Source organism: Hyaena hyaena, unplaced genomic scaffold, assembly GCF_003009895.1.
Source record: "Hyaena hyaena isolate Hyena2069 unplaced genomic scaffold, ASM300989v1 scaffold_1320, whole genome shotgun sequence".
Taxonomy (NCBI): Eukaryota; Metazoa; Chordata; class Mammalia; order Carnivora; family Hyaenidae; genus Hyaena; species Hyaena hyaena.
This window is the reverse complement of record NW_024081945.1, coordinates 184,075-200,663: the sequence shown is the minus strand read 5'-3', so window position 1 is coordinate 200,663 and position 16,589 is coordinate 184,075. Positions and strand designations below refer to the sequence as shown.

The window sequence follows — 16,589 nt, the reverse complement described above, 5'->3', positions numbered from 1 at the left end:
ATAATTTCTGATTATTAGGCCAAAAACATATATTTTTAAAGGTATTGTGTTAAAAATTTATCTCTTAAACCACACAGTGGTACTATGAGTGGGAAGGAGAGAATCATTCTTTTTCAAAGGTATTTTCAGCTTCTGGTAAAATCTGGTGATACAAAAGGTGGTGAATGAGTAGATTTTGAATAAAATTAATTTAGATATATGTTACAGGACTTCAATAAAAGATATCTGTTAGCTGCCTCAGGCTTGTGCAAAGTGTTAAACATTTCTCATGATAACTAATCTAATAACCACCCAATAATAGAATGAAAGATTTAATCAGTCTATTAGTTTCCCTTCCTTTCAGAACATTCATTCTGCTTACAGTTATCAAAGGGCAACTATCAGATATATATATCTCTCAACAGTTTCTTATGATAACAGTAAATACAAACTACAAGCCAAAGTAAAATGTAGGCCACAGCAGATGCTTCTAAATGTGTCTCATCATAAGTATTAGAAAAGTACATAATTTTAAAACTATGAGAAAAAATTTGATTTAAGTGGAAACAGTATGTTTGTCATCTCAGATATTTTTATTTTTATTTTTTAAATGGAAAGGTCACAAATGTATTCATTTCTATAAACTCTCTATAGAGAAAGTAAGGTGGACTTCAATAGTAGGGACAATTCTTATTAGCATCAAGTAATTAGTAAGACAGTAATACAAAATGCTTTATTTTCTAATTTCTAATTCTAATTTCATTTATTTAATAATATATTAATTCATTTACATTATTAGTTTTTACAAGTGTGACTCCCTAACACAGAAAACAGATTAAAGTATTTTCGCTTTTTTGAAGACTAATAGAACTCTCTTTTGTTGCAATCTTGTCTTCTCTTCCTTCCCTTTCCTTCCTTCCCTTCCCTTCTCTTCTCTTTTCTTCCTTTCCATATTTCCCTCCCCAAAGTTTATTTTGTATTTTTGTAAAAGATAGAAAAATTAGTTTTTCTAGAAGGAAAATCTGTTTCTAAATAACATGAAAGTCTTAATAAATATTCTATATTAAAAAAGACAAAAATAATGGTAAGTGGAAATTACAGATTAGATAATAACTTTATGAAGGTATGATTAAATTAAGAAGCAGCACACACACACCTAACTTATGTAAATTAGAAATGTATATCAACAACACAAATACAGTGATATTAAATCATGATACATTACTTGTATATATAACTACTACTGTTATTAATAAACCTTTGGGACGGACATTCACCTTTATGCCTATGACAACATCAATATGTCTTTAAAATATCTTCCTCCTGTAGGGGATGGTATTTCTAGACACTAATTTTCCTACCTAATATTCAAACACAGAAAACCTACTCTACAAGAATGTTTCATTAAGAGAGTTTAAGTGTTTTTTTGTTTTTTTTGTTTTTTTCTCTTAAATTTTTGGACAGTAAACAGTCCATGGGCACCACACAAAAATATTACATCAAAAGCATTATATTAAGCCATTTGATGAAGCTTGATTGGTGGTGAAGTTTTATGACATGCTTGAGCCTCACACTGAAGGGACCACATGTGAGGTAATACTTTGTCCAACCACTGTAGAGGTCCATTCAGAGGAAGTTCAATCCAGCGAGCGTTCTCACCCATCCAGATGGTTCTCTTACCATCTGCCTTCTGTATTCTGCTTCTCACCCTTTCACAAAACTCATGGTGCACATTCTAGTCAGCTGATACATAACTTCAAAACTGATTAGCACACTGAGTAAGAAGAGAAGCAAATTCCTGGCCAGTTGGTGAAAACCTTCACAGCCTGGTGGAATTTGAAACTGCTGCAGGGAGCCAGCTCTATCTCTGATTTCCCCTGAGGCTCTGCACAAAGACTGAACTATCACTTAGGCACTCAGCAAAAACCTCCCCACCTATGTAATATAAGCACACTCCTCTTCCTATATGCTTTCCTATCATTCTTATGTAGCTTTTTGGTTAACATTGGAGAATAACACTATGCAGAGCCTTTCTTAATTTGATGCATCTGTGAAGCCATCTACAGCAAGTGAGAGCTGTAATGCATGAAAGTTCTCTCCAATCCTCTGGTATAATTCATAATTTCATACTGAACACCTAAATGCAGGTTCTGAGTAAATGGCTGCAAATCCAACTATTAGTAACAGGGAAAGAATAGTAGGAGGTATTTTTGCTTGAGATCCTACATCCATACATGCGTTCAACAGTTGATCACCTGTTCTTCCATCCTCACTGATAACATCCAGGGTATGGAGTTTTTAGGATGTAATTACTCTGTGGCTCAATTCCCACTAGGCAATGAGTGTTTTCTGGAATGGAATAGGTATAATTATCTTGAGGTAGCTGTTCTGTTAGGATTTCAATACTGGAGGCAACACTTGTGTTTCCAATCTCTAGTAGTAGTGAAGTTAAACATTCCTCATGCCTTTAAACACTAAAAGCATATTCATAGTTTATAATTATTTGAGTCCATGATGACTGTGAAGATCAGGCAAGAACCACAATCAGTAACATATAAAATATGACAGTCCTTTTCAATGAGATACTTGAAGATGACCATCAAGAGGCCCTGTTTGCTCAGAGAAGCTGAAGAGGCCTATTATATCCCACTGATCTATCATATTTGGTGTACTTAAGTCTCCAAATTTCAGAGTGAGTGCTTGGAATGGTAACAAGTTTGGTGTTACAGTTTTAAGTAGTGATGCCTTTGTCAAGTTCATCTAATTGTCCTTTTTTCTTTAGTTTTTTTTTCAAACTTTTAACTGCTTTCTCATACCACTTTTCTTCCTGTCCATTCTGCTCTCCTCTACCAGCTCCTCTAGACTCACCAGATTTCTTCTGTCCCAACAATCTCTTCACAACTAGTGGAGTGTTCTTACCAAAGGCAGCAATCCACACTAAGAAAATACCTTCTTTATCTAACCTGAAGTGCCGCTGACCACCTGTGCCTCCGTGCCTCAGCCCAGGGCCCCTTCCTTGGCATCTTGTCTCATCATTGAGTAAGGCCTACAGCGAACCACTGCCCTGGTCCACCTTCTGTAGTCAAGCCAGGAGTAGACATTTCTTTGCCTCTTGGGGAAGCCTGGGGGCCGCACCATGGAGTACCTTGAGGACCAGACAACCTCTGGACAAAACAAGGTATCACAGAAGAACTGGTGCAAAGTTTATTTTTTAAAATGTTTTACACTACACATTCATTTTTAAAGATTATAAAAAGCAGACTGTTTTTGAAGTACACAATCAATAAACCACCATTTTGTCACATAAATCATAAGAACTTTTGTAAAATTAACTCTATATAATATTTCTGATTTGAATTCAGATTTTTAAAAATTGAATTGAAAATCTAATAATAGTATAATATTCATAGCAGAATCCAACTTGTCACCATGCCTTCGCATATACAAAATCTCCCACATTATAACTCAAATCAATGTGTCAGTATCTGAAGTCATTTATCTTCCAACCCAAATTTGCCAGTGCTGGTGCTTTTACCTTTCACTTTGTCTAAATGAATGATTATCAATAGCAACTACCTTAATGCCTAGCCCAGAAGCCTATGTCATTATTCAGTGGCCCATTTCCTACCTCGCTGATACATAACAAACCACAGGTAGATTTCACTTTGTAAATACTCCCTAATTTTTCTCTTCCTACTTGCCACTAATTTTGTCTTGCTATCATTAATTCACCTCTGAATTTCTGCAAGTTATCATTGTTGCCTGACAAGCCATTCTCTACACTTTATTCAATTTATATAATTCCCCTTCCTTGAAAATACTCAGCATACCATTCTTTTTTGTTAATAGTTTATTGTCAAGTTGGTTTCCATATGTAACACCCAGGGCTCATCCCCACAGTGCCCTCCTCTATGCCCATCACCCCCCTTCCCCTCTCCCCCACCCCCATCAGCCCTCAGTTTGTTATCAGCATTCAAGAATCTCTCATGGTTTGCCTCTCTCCCTCTCCCCCACGATTATTCCCCTTCTTCTCCCCCATGGTTCTCTGTTAAGTTCCTCCTAATCCTCCTATACATGCAAACATATGATACCTGTCCTTCTCTGCCTGGCTTATTTTGCCCAGCATAACACCCTCAAGGTCCATCCATGTTGCTACATATGGCCAGATTTCATTCTTTCTCATTTCCATGTAGTATTCTATTGTATAGACAAATCACATCTTCTTGATCCATTCATCTGTTGATGGACACTTAGGCTCTTTCCATGTTTTAGCTATTATTGAGAGTGCTGCTATGAACATTGGGGTCCATGTGCTCCTATGCATCAGCACTCCTGTATCCCTTGGGTAAATTCCTAGCAGTGCTATTGCTGGGTCATAGGGGAGTTCTGCTGTTAATTTTTTTGAGGAACCTCCACATTGTTTTCCAGAGGAGCTTCACCAGTTTACATTCCCACCAACAGTGTAGGAGGGTGCCCGTTTCTCCACATCCTCGCCAGCATCTAGAATCTCCTGATTTGTTCATTTTGGCCATTCTGACTGGCATGAGGTGGTATCTCAGTGTGGTTTTGATTTGTATTTCCCTGATGAGGAGAGATGCTGAGCATCATTTCATGTGTCTGTTGGCCATCTGGATGTCCTCTTTGGAGAAGTGTCTGTTCATATCGTCTGCCCATTTCTTCACTGGATTCTTTGTTTTTTCGGGTGTGGAGTTTGGTGAGTTACTTATAGATTTTGGATACTAGCCCTTTACCTGATATGTCATTTGCAACTATTGTTTCCCATTCCGTCAGTTGCCTATTAGTTTTACGGATTGTTTACTTTGCCATGCAGAAGCTTTTTTTACCCTTGATTCTCTTGCCTTTGGGGATGTGTCAAGTAAGAAATTGCTGCGGTGGAGGTCAAGGAGATGGTTTCCTGCTTTCTCTTCTAGAATTTTGATGGTTTCCTGTCTCACATTCAGGTGTTTTATCCATTTTGAATTTATTTTTGTGCATGGTGTGAGAAAATGATCTAGTTTCATTCTTCTCCATGTTGCTGTCCAGTTCTCCCAACATCATCTGTTAAAGAGACTGTCTTTTTTCCATTGGATACTCTTTCCTGTTTTGTCAAAGATTAGTTGGCCATACATTTGTGGGTCCAATTCTGAGTTCCCTATTCTATTCCTTTGGTCTATGTGTCTGTTTTTTTGCCATACCATACTGTCTTGATGATGACAGCTTTGAAGTAGAGGCTAAAGTCTGGGATGGTGATGCCTCCCGTTTTGGTTTTCTTCAATATTACTTTGGGTATTCGGGGTCTTTTGTGGTTCCATACAAATTTTAGGATATCTTGTTCTAGTTTTGAGAAGAACTCTGGTGCAATTTTGATTGGGATTGCATTGAATGTGTAGATTGTTTTGGGTAGTAATGACGTATTAACAATATTTATTTTTCCAATCCATGAGCATGGAATGTTTTTCCATTTCTTTGTGTCTTCTTCAATTTCCTTCATAAGTTTTCTATAGTTTTCATCATACACATCTCTTATATATTTGGTTAAGTTTATTCCTAGGTATTTTATGGGTTTTTGTGCAATTGTGAATGGGATCAGTTTCTTGATTTCTCTTTCTGTTGCTTCACTGTTGGTGTATACAAATGCAACTGATTTCTGTATGTTGATTTTGTATCCTGCAACTTTGCTGAATTCATGGATCACTCTAGTAGTAGGCTTCTGGTGGAGTCTGTCGGGTTTTCTATGTAGAGTATCATGTCATCTGCAAAAAGTGAAAGTTTGACTTCTTCTTTGCCAATTCTGATGCCTTTTATTTCCTTTTCCTTTTGTTTTATGATTTCAGAAATGCCATTCTGATCAAATTAACATATGTCTTATTTTCTTGAGTGACATCTTATGTAACTTACCATATAACACCAAAAAAACATTGTGATTGCACATTTTTTTCTCTGTGTTTAGGTATTTAAGAAGATCATCCTTTAAGACAGACTGCAGTCATAAGGCAGATGACTTCAAAAGAATCATGAATACTTTCTTATGCCTAAAATTTGGGAAGTATCTTTGGTAAAAATAAATAAATTACATAATACTCTCTCTACATTTACTAGCTGTGTTATCTTGGCCAAGTTACTAAAAAACTGTACTTCAATTTTCTCATTTATTAAATGGAGATAGTATAGAGTTTATCACACAGGATTGCTATAAAGATTGCATATATCCTTGTTAAAGCACACAGAACAGTGCTGGCAGCATGTTAAGCACAATATAAATATTAGCTTTTATTTCATAAGTAGTATATGAAAACAAGAAATGTCTCTCATAATTCTCTAGGAAAGTAGTTCTTATAGTTTATGCTAAATGACTATATGTTAACAGATATACACACAATAAGTTAATTCATGAATAAACTCAAAATGATTATTAAATGAGGCAACAGATGTTGCTTCCCCCCCCCCCACACACACACATACAAAAAGCTGGAGGAGATGGTGAAATTCTACATAACTATAGAAGAATTGTCCAAAAAAACTATACACTTGATGTCAGTAATGTTTATATGCTATAAATATATTACACTAAATAAGTTTTTATCTTTATCAATTCCATCAACTTGTTCAAAAAATAAACATAAGCAGTTTTATTTCAACCATTTTTATAACTGGTTGTATCCTTACTCAAGATAACCAAACCACCATGCTATTTGATAACTAAAAGTATTAGGTTACAAGACATACAGATTTTTATCAATTACCATTAAAATAACAAAGTTGAATTTTTTCTCATTATTTTACAAGGCATTGCCCTATATTACTTTAGGATTAGAATGTCCCTTGTATATAACTAAGTTACATATGTTAGTGGTGCATTTTTTAAGTGTTTTGCACAAAAGTCCTTTTATAAGTACAGACTCCACTGTGAAATTAATCATTCAGATATAGACTAAAGTGTGTGAAATAAAAGATTATACTATTAGCTTTCAAATACTTTTGTGAATTTCTTTTACCAATCTCTTCTCAAAACATTATCCTAAAGCATCTTCTCTAGAAGAATGCCAGGTTTTATTATAGTAAGTTGGTGTAAATAGTTTAGAATGTGAGGCACTATAAAAGGCTTGACCCATCAATGTGGTTCCAGGTAGCCAGAAAGCAGCAGGAGATGTCCACATACAGTAACATTCAAGAATTCTCATTTAGAGGTGCACCTGGGTGGCTCAACTCGTTGTATCCAAATCTTGATTTCAGCTCAGGTCATGATATTGTAGTTTCTGAGATCAAGCCCTGCATCAGGCTCTGTGCTGACAGTATAGAGCCTGATTGGGTTTATCTCTCTCCATGTCTCTCTGCCCTCACCCCAACTCACAACCACTCTCTCTTTCAAAATAAATAAACTTAAAAAAAAAGAATTCTCATTTAGAGATGTATTTTTGATTTTGCAAGTATAATTAATAAATAAGCTATATCAGCTTCTTGCAACCCCAATCTCTGTACACCTAAATATGTCATCTTAAGAAAGATCATTCTGAAATCCCTTTCCTACTGTCAAAACAACTCAAGTTCTCATTCCCACTGTTTACCTGGGGAAAAATAGACCTGCATTCTCTGATAGAATTTTGAATATACTTTCTATAGAAACCAGTTTATGAGCTGTGGTTAATAATAATGGAAATGCTGCAGCCAATAATACTATTCTATAACATCATGGTAAATAGTATTTGTCAGCTTGTTTCCACAATTACCTTTTGTGGTATTGTTAATAAAAGGAATCAAAAAATCTGCATTTCAAAGTGCTAAACTTCTTTGTGGCAGCTTTTAGAAAATAACAGAAATGTAAGTTAGGGAATATTCCCAAATTCATAATCAACAATTAGAACATTCTACCACAATGTTGGCCACATGTAGTAAAGTATGTGTTAGCTTTAACTGCACCAAATTCATGACTGAGAAAATTATTCAATCTGAGTGTTTATAGCTGCTTTTAAGTTCTCATTAGTCCTTGTTGTTAAAAAAAAAAAAAAGAGAGAGAGAGAGAGAAACAACAGTAAAATACATATATTTGGCTAAAATATTAAATGGGGAAATTTGAAACATCGAAACAATTCAACTGAAAAACATTAATTATGGACAGATCTAATTTAGTGAAAATATCACTAACAAATAACATAGATCATTAACATTTAACTACTTCATGGTAGTGGGGGGATAAATAAATATATAAACACTTAAAGGAAGAAGAAATTTGGTGTTTTCCTTATCAGCAAACATACATAAATTAAAAACACTATTAAAAATTTAGCAAGAAAACACACATATTAAAGGATGTTCACTAATGTTATTTCCATTTTTTAAGAACAATGCTACAATTACTTTACTAAAACACCTCAGGTTTTGAAGTTTTATTAACTATGAAAGAAATATATTGGGATTATTGGCAAGAGCTTATCACAGTTATTTCTACCTCACCAACTCCTCATCAATCAAGAAATTGTCATTTTTTCCCCCATGGAGTATACTGAAGTCATATTGCCTAAATGTCAGTGCTAAAGAGAGTTAACTCTCTTTGGGATGATGATCATATACTTTCACTCTTGCTCATAATTTTCAACCATTTGACTAGATTTTGGTACCTTCCTTGTAGAAATATATGCACATGTGAAGTAGTGGGACTAAAATGCCAGAGGCTCATTTATATTTCAGAGATATGAAATCCCCAATGTGCTACAAGCAGTATCTTAAACAAAATAAACTCCAGCATTAATTCATAAAAATAATTTAAGGAATTTTCTTGGTTTGTCCTGATAGTTTCTATGCAAATAATCCAACCTTACAAGAACATTACTCAGCATCTCTATAGACAAAAGATGAATGTTTGTATTATATGTAGCATATTTTTTGCTTTACTAGTTTTTCCTAATAATAAGCCTGAGTATCCTTATCACATAACCAATATGTTATGTCTCTGACACTTCTGTCCCAATTCTAGAATAATGAAAACTACTTTTATTTTTTGTCATTAGGTTTCCTTGGGTTCAGATATTTTTTTGGTAAAGTGCTAACATTTTTATATATTGTATATACTGCATATACTGCATCTATTTTTTGAAAATTCAAGGATCCCTGACATATTTTGTTTTAGTATCACAGGAAACTTTACAGTGTACGATAATTTCGAGGAAGATTTACTTGACTAATTACTTAACGACTATAAAACCCAGTATAAAATTTCATACAAGCCTGTGAAATTCCACACTGATGATTTTACTAAAATAAAAACTTTACAAGAAGGTATAAACGTGTGTATACATATACTCGGACAGACTTAAAGTGTGGGACTTTATTATATTGTAAAGTAATCCATAATTTATTACATTTCTATACATATGGAAAGTAGGAGAAGTTGTTTTTTCATGATATTTAGTGTAAGAGCACAATGTGTTGTGTTTGTTTAGCACCTGCTGTGCTGCCACATGCCAATTCATGCTCTCCTCATCACTTTTCACTTGTACACACGTCGAACAGAAGGGACACTGAGTAGGATGATTTTTTTAAAAACAAATTTCCTTGTTACTAAATAGCACTTTAGGTCATTATTAAAATCTACTCATGGGGCGCCTGGGTGGCTTAGTCGGTTAAGCTTCTGACTTTTGCTTAGGTCATGATCTCGGGGTTCGTGGGTTCGGCCCCGCGTCGGGCTCTGTGCTGACTGCCAGCTCGGAGCCTGGAGTCTATTTCAGAGTCTGTGTGTCTCCCTCTCTCTCTGACCCTCCCCTGCGCACTCTCTCTCTCTCTCCTAGAAATAAATAAAAATATTAAAAAACAAAAACCTACTCATATTTCAATTTCTAGTTCATGTCCTACATTCTTGATGGAGAATTTCCAGATACTGATAATCCTATTGAAGATACCTTTCTCAGAAATATAATGCTTTTAAGAATCAGTAAGCTCTCCAAATGTGCCAGTCCTTAAGTGTCTCTTTTGACTGTTTAATTCTAAAAGGTAGACTGCTTGATGGGGCTATATCCCCATAGCTACTTGTTTTATCTGGTATTTTGAGAATTTATCTAAAGTAATTTCTTGTGTAGTTCATATATAATTTTACCTCAGCTTCATTTGAGAAATAATTGACATATATTGTGTAAGTGATGTACAGCTTGTTGATTTGATACATTTATATATTGCAGAATTATTATTACTTTACCTTTAGCTAACTCATCCATGTTATCATCTCATCACACAATTACCTTTTTTTTTTTTTTTTGGTGATAATGTTTAAGATCTACTGTGTCAGGAACTTTCAAAATATAATCCAGTATTGTACTTTTTTTTCTTTTCTTTTCTTTTTTTTTTTTTTGAGAGAGAGAGAGAGAACATGAGTTGGGGAGAGGGGCAGAGGGAGAGAATCCCAAGCAGGCTCCATGCTCTGCACAGAGCCCAATGCAGAGCTCCATCCCACACCGCTGGTCCATGACCTGAACCAATACCAAGAGTCAGATGCTCAACCAACTGAGTCACCCAGGTGCCCTAATATAGTATTGTTAAACATAATCACCATGCTGTGCATTAGATACCCCAAACTTATTATTTTATAACTAGAAGTCTGTACCCTTTGACCAACATCTCCCTATTTTTTCTACCATGCTCCCCTAGCCCCTGATAATCACCACTCTATTCTCTGTTTCTATGAGCTCAGATTTTTTAAAGATTCTAACACAAAAGTGGTATCATATAATATTTATCTTTTTTCTGATTTATTTCATTTAGCATAATGTTCTCAAGTTCATCCATGTTCTTGTAAATGGTAGAATTTCCTTCTTTATCATGGCTAAATAATATTCCTGTGTGTGTGTGTGTGTGTGTGTGTGTGTGTGTGTGTGTACTATATCATTATTCATTTATCCATTGATGAATACTTAGGTTGTTTCCATATTTGGGTTATTATGATAATGGTGCAATAAACATGTGTGTCAATCTCTTCAGATTCTGTTTTCATTTCCTTTGGATATATACCAGAAATGAAATTACTGATGGTAGTCCTATCTTTAATGTTTTGAGGAGCCTTCATACTATTTTACATGGTGGCTGCACCAATGTAGATTCCCACCATCAGTGCAACTGCAATTTGTATGTAACCTCAAAAGACCAAAGCTGGAGGCATCACACTTTCTTGTTTCAAACTATACTACCAAATTATAGTAATCAAAACAGTATGGGACTGGCATACTGATGGACACATAGATTAAGGGAATAGAACACAGAGCCCAGAAATAAGCCCTCATATACATGGTGAACTATTTGAGAAGGAAGCCAAGAATATTCAATAGGGAAAGGACAGGCTCATCAATAAATGGGAAAACTGGATATTCACATACAGCAAAATGATACTGGACTCCTTATCTTACATCACTCAAAGAATTAATCCAAAATTGATTAAACATTTAACCATAAAATCTGAAACCATACAATTCCTAGAAATTTAAGAAACACGGGGAAAATTTTCCTTTACATTGGTCTTGCTAATGATTTTTTTTTCACATGACACCAAAAGAACAAGCAACAGAAGCAAAAATCAATAAGCAGGACACATCAAACTAAAATACTTCTACAAAGCAAAAGAAGCAATCGACAAAATAAAAAGGAACCTACGAAATAGGAAAAATATTTGCAAATCACATATCTGATAAAGGGTTAATATCCAAAATATATAATGAATTCATACAAATCAACCACCACAACAACAAAAACTAACATTCTGATTAAAAACTGGACAGAGGAACTGAAAAGACATTTTCTCAAAACAGACATACAAATGGGCAACAACACAGTGAAAAGATGCTCAATGACTAATGATCAGAGAAATGCAAATCAAAACCACGATGAGACATCACCTCACACCTACTGAGATGGCTATCATTAAAAAGGTAAGATATAATAAATACTAGTGAGGATGTGGGGAAAAGGAAACCCTTCGTGTATACTATGGGAGGGACAGTGACCAAGTAGAATACTTTCAGCAAAAGTGATCTCGATTGTTAGAAATCATGTCTAGTTTAGAAAATTTGAAGAAACAGGTTATATTTAGTCTGAAAAGAAGACCTAGAAGGAAACTTGGTCATTGCATTGATACCATTTAAGATGTTCTACATGAATAAAAGCCTAGGTTTATTCTGTGTTGCTTCAGAGGGTAACAGATGAACTTTTAATATCAATGTTCAATTACATTTTAGATGAAGGAGAAAATAGCCCATTATCTATTATTTAATTAGGTCATTTGACAGCCTGGAAACTGAACAGAGAACAGTGAGAAATGTTATACAGAAGGCATAAGAAGTAAAGGCATAAGAAAAGATAGTCATTAGTCAATAAATTTGAGTCAGTATTCCAGGAAATATCAAGCACCAATAATGGAAGATCATATAATTTTTCTAGCTTTGTCCTCTGATTTACTACTGCTGCTCTCAGGCAGGCTTAATCCCTCTCCACAGTCCTTCAAAATAAATGAGATTTAAGAACTCAGTAGGGAACAAGAGGAAAACAACAAAGGCCTGCAATCAACAGGGCACATGCCCCATCAGTTGCTCATTCTCTTTGAATGGCTCAGAAGCACAGTTCACATATGAAACCATACTTTAGGAATTCCTGAGACTTACCTCACTTCCACAGGGAATGCAATTGTCAGTGTTCCCAAAAGGATTTTTTAAGGTAAAATTTGAAAAGGGGCTGGTTGAAANCTGCTGTGCTGCCACATGCCAATTCATGCTCTCCTCATCACTTTTCACTTGTACACACGTCGAACAGAAGGGACACTGAGTAGGATGATTTTTTTAAAAACAAATTTCCTTGTTACTAAATAGCACTTTAGGTCATTATTAAAATCTACTCATGGGGCGCCTGGGTGGCTTAGTCGGTTAAGCTTCTGACTTTTGCTTAGGTCATGATCTCGGGGTTCGTGGGTTCGGCCCCGCGTCGGGCTCTGTGCTGACTGCCAGCTCGGAGCCTGGAGTCTATTTCAGAGTCTGTGTGTCTCCCTCTCTCTCTGACCCTCCCCTGCGCACTCTCTCTCTCTCTCCTAGAAATAAATAAAAATATTAAAAAACAAAAACCTACTCATATTTCAATTTCTAGTTCATGTCCTACATTCTTGATGGAGAATTTCCAGATACTGATAATCCTATTGAAGATACCTTTCTCAGAAATATAATGCTTTTAAGAATCAGTAAGCTCTCCAAATGTGCCAGTCCTTAAGTGTCTCTTTTGACTGTTTAATTCTAAAAGGTAGACTGCTTGATGGGGCTATATCCCCATAGCTACTTGTTTTATCTGGTATTTTGAGAATTTATCTAAAGTAATTTCTTGTGTAGTTCATATATAATTTTACCTCAGCTTCATTTGAGAAATAATTGACATATATTGTGTAAGTGATGTACAGCTTGTTGATTTGATACATTTATATATTGCAGAATTATTATTACTTTACCTTTAGCTAACTCATCCATGTTATCATCTCATCACACAATTACCTTTTTTTTTTTTTTTTGGTGATAATGTTTAAGATCTACTGTGTCAGGAACTTTCAAAATATAATCCAGTATTGTACTTTTTTTTCTTTTCTTTTCTTTTTTTTTTTTTTGAGAGAGAGAGAGAGAACATGAGTTGGGGAGAGGGGCAGAGGGAGAGAATCCCAAGCAGGCTCCATGCTCTGCACAGAGCCCAATGCAGAGCTCCATCCCACACCGCTGGTCCATGACCTGAACCAATACCAAGAGTCAGATGCTCAACCAACTGAGTCACCCAGGTGCCCTAATATAGTATTGTTAAACATAATCACCATGCTGTGCATTAGATACCCCAAACTTATTATTTTATAACTAGAAGTCTGTACCCTTTGACCAACATCTCCCTATTTTTTCTACCATGCTCCCCTAGCCCCTGATAATCACCACTCTATTCTCTGTTTCTATGAGCTCAGATTTTTTAAAGATTCTAACACAAAAGTGGTATCATATAATATTTATCTTTTTTCTGATTTATTTCATTTAGCATAATGTTCTCAAGTTCATCCATGTTCTTGTAAATGGTAGAATTTCCTTCTTTATCATGGCTAAATAATATTCCTGTGTGTGTGTGTGTGTGTGTGTGTGTGTGTGTGTGTGTACTATATCATTATTCATTTATCCATTGATGAATACTTAGGTTGTTTCCATATTTGGGTTATTATGATAATGGTGCAATAAACATGTGTGTCAATCTCTTCAGATTCTGTTTTCATTTCCTTTGGATATATACCAGAAATGAAATTACTGATGGTAGTCCTATCTTTAATGTTTTGAGGAGCCTTCATACTATTTTACATGGTGGCTGCACCAATGTAGATTCCCACCATCAGTGCAACTGCAATTTGTATGTAACCTCAAAAGACCAAAGCTGGAGGCATCACACTTTCTTGTTTCAAACTATACTACCAAATTATAGTAATCAAAACAGTATGGGACTGGCATACTGATGGACACATAGATTAAGGGAATAGAACACAGAGCCCAGAAATAAGCCCTCATATACATGGTGAACTATTTGAGAAGGAAGCCAAGAATATTCAATAGGGAAAGGACAGGCTCATCAATAAATGGGAAAACTGGATATTCACATACAGCAAAATGATACTGGACTCCTTATCTTACATCACTCAAAGAATTAATCCAAAATTGATTAAACATTTAACCATAAAATCTGAAACCATACAATTCCTAGAAATTTAAGAAACACGGGGAAAATTTTCCTTTACATTGGTCTTGCTAATGATTTTTTTTTCACATGACACCAAAAGAACAAGCAACAGAAGCAAAAATCAATAAGCAGGACACATCAAACTAAAATACTTCTACAAAGCAAAAGAAGCAATCGACAAAATAAAAAGGAACCTACGAAATAGGAAAAATATTTGCAAATCACATATCTGATAAAGGGTTAATATCCAAAATATATAATGAATTCATACAAATCAACCACCACAACAACAAAAACTAACATTCTGATTAAAAACTGGACAGAGGAACTGAAAAGACATTTTCTCAAAACAGACATACAAATGGGCAACAACACAGTGAAAAGATGCTCAATGACTAATGATCAGAGAAATGCAAATCAAAACCACGATGAGACATCACCTCACACCTACTGAGATGGCTATCATTAAAAAGGTAAGATATAATAAATACTAGTGAGGATGTGGGGAAAAGGAAACCCTTCGTGTATACTATGGGAGGGACAGTGACCAAGTAGAATACTTTCAGCAAAAGTGATCTCGATTGTTAGAAATCATGTCTAGTTTAGAAAATTTGAAGAAACAGGTTATATTTAGTCTGAAAAGAAGACCTAGAAGGAAACTTGGTCATTGCATTGATACCATTTAAGATGTTCTACATGAATAAAAGCCTAGGTTTATTCTGTGTTGCTTCAGAGGGTAACAGATGAACTTTTAATATCAATGTTCAATTACATTTTAGATGAAGGAGAAAATAGCCCATTATCTATTATTTAATTAGGTCATTTGACAGCCTGGAAACTGAACAGAGAACAGTGAGAAATGTTATACAGAAGGCATAAGAAGTAAAGGCATAAGAAAAGATAGTCATTAGTCAATAAATTTGAGTCAGTATTCCAGGAAATATCAAGCACCAATAATGGAAGATCATATAATTTTTCTAGCTTTGTCCTCTGATTTACTACTGCTGCTCTCAGGCAGGCTTAATCCCTCTCCACAGTCCTTCAAAATAAATGAGATTTAAGAACTCAGTAGGGAACAAGAGGAAAACAACAAAGGCCTGCAATCAACAGGGCACATGCCCCATCAGTTGCTCATTCTCTTTGAATGGCTCAGAAGCACAGTTCACATATGAAACCATACTTTAGGAATTCCTGAGACTTACCTCACTTCCACAGGGAATGCAATTGTCAGTGTTCCCAAAAGGATTTTTTAAGGTAAAATTTGAAAAGGGGCTGGTTGAAATCAATCTTGGTATAAGGAAAAATACATATGACAAATAATATTAACATTAATATCTTGTACAAAATATAATAAAAACTACTGTTCTTCAGTTACAATTATCTGAAATTTACTTCAGTTGTAAAAAGTCCAATATTTTAGAAACAAATGAATGAGTTTAGATAAGTAGTTTATAATGAAAAAGATATACACAAGAAACTACCTAAAAAGGAAGTGAAAAATACAGTGTTAGCATAGCCTCATTTAATCAAGGTTTCACAGGTGAAGTATCCTGAAAAGAAGATTTAAAAAAATAGGAAATTAGTCATGCAAATGTAGAAAATTATTAATAAAATATATCTTAGCATATACATATACAAATATAACATATCAAGGTAACTTAGGTAGCCTCCCTCTAGCACTTAAACAGATCAATAAATATATTACATATCAATCTTTCTCTCTGTTTTTCTCTCCATCTCTTTCTCTCTCCCTCCCTCTCTCTAAGTAATACAATTCACGCTTTTTGTTACTGAGAATTTTTTAATGTTTATTTGTCATTTTTGAGAGAGAGAGAGTGCTTGCCTGTCAGAGAGGGGCAGAGAGAGAGGAGGACAGAGGAGCCAAAGTGAGCTCTGTGCTG

The 16,589-nt window shown here is 35.0% G+C and overlaps 1 pseudogene; it reads right to left on the bottom strand.

Moving 5' to 3' along the window:
- Positions 1 to 1,605: 1,605 nt before the first annotated feature.
- Positions 1,606 to 12,722, bottom strand: LOC120225042 (annotated as a pseudogene).
- Between the last annotated feature and the right edge of the window lie 3,867 nt (positions 12,723 to 16,589).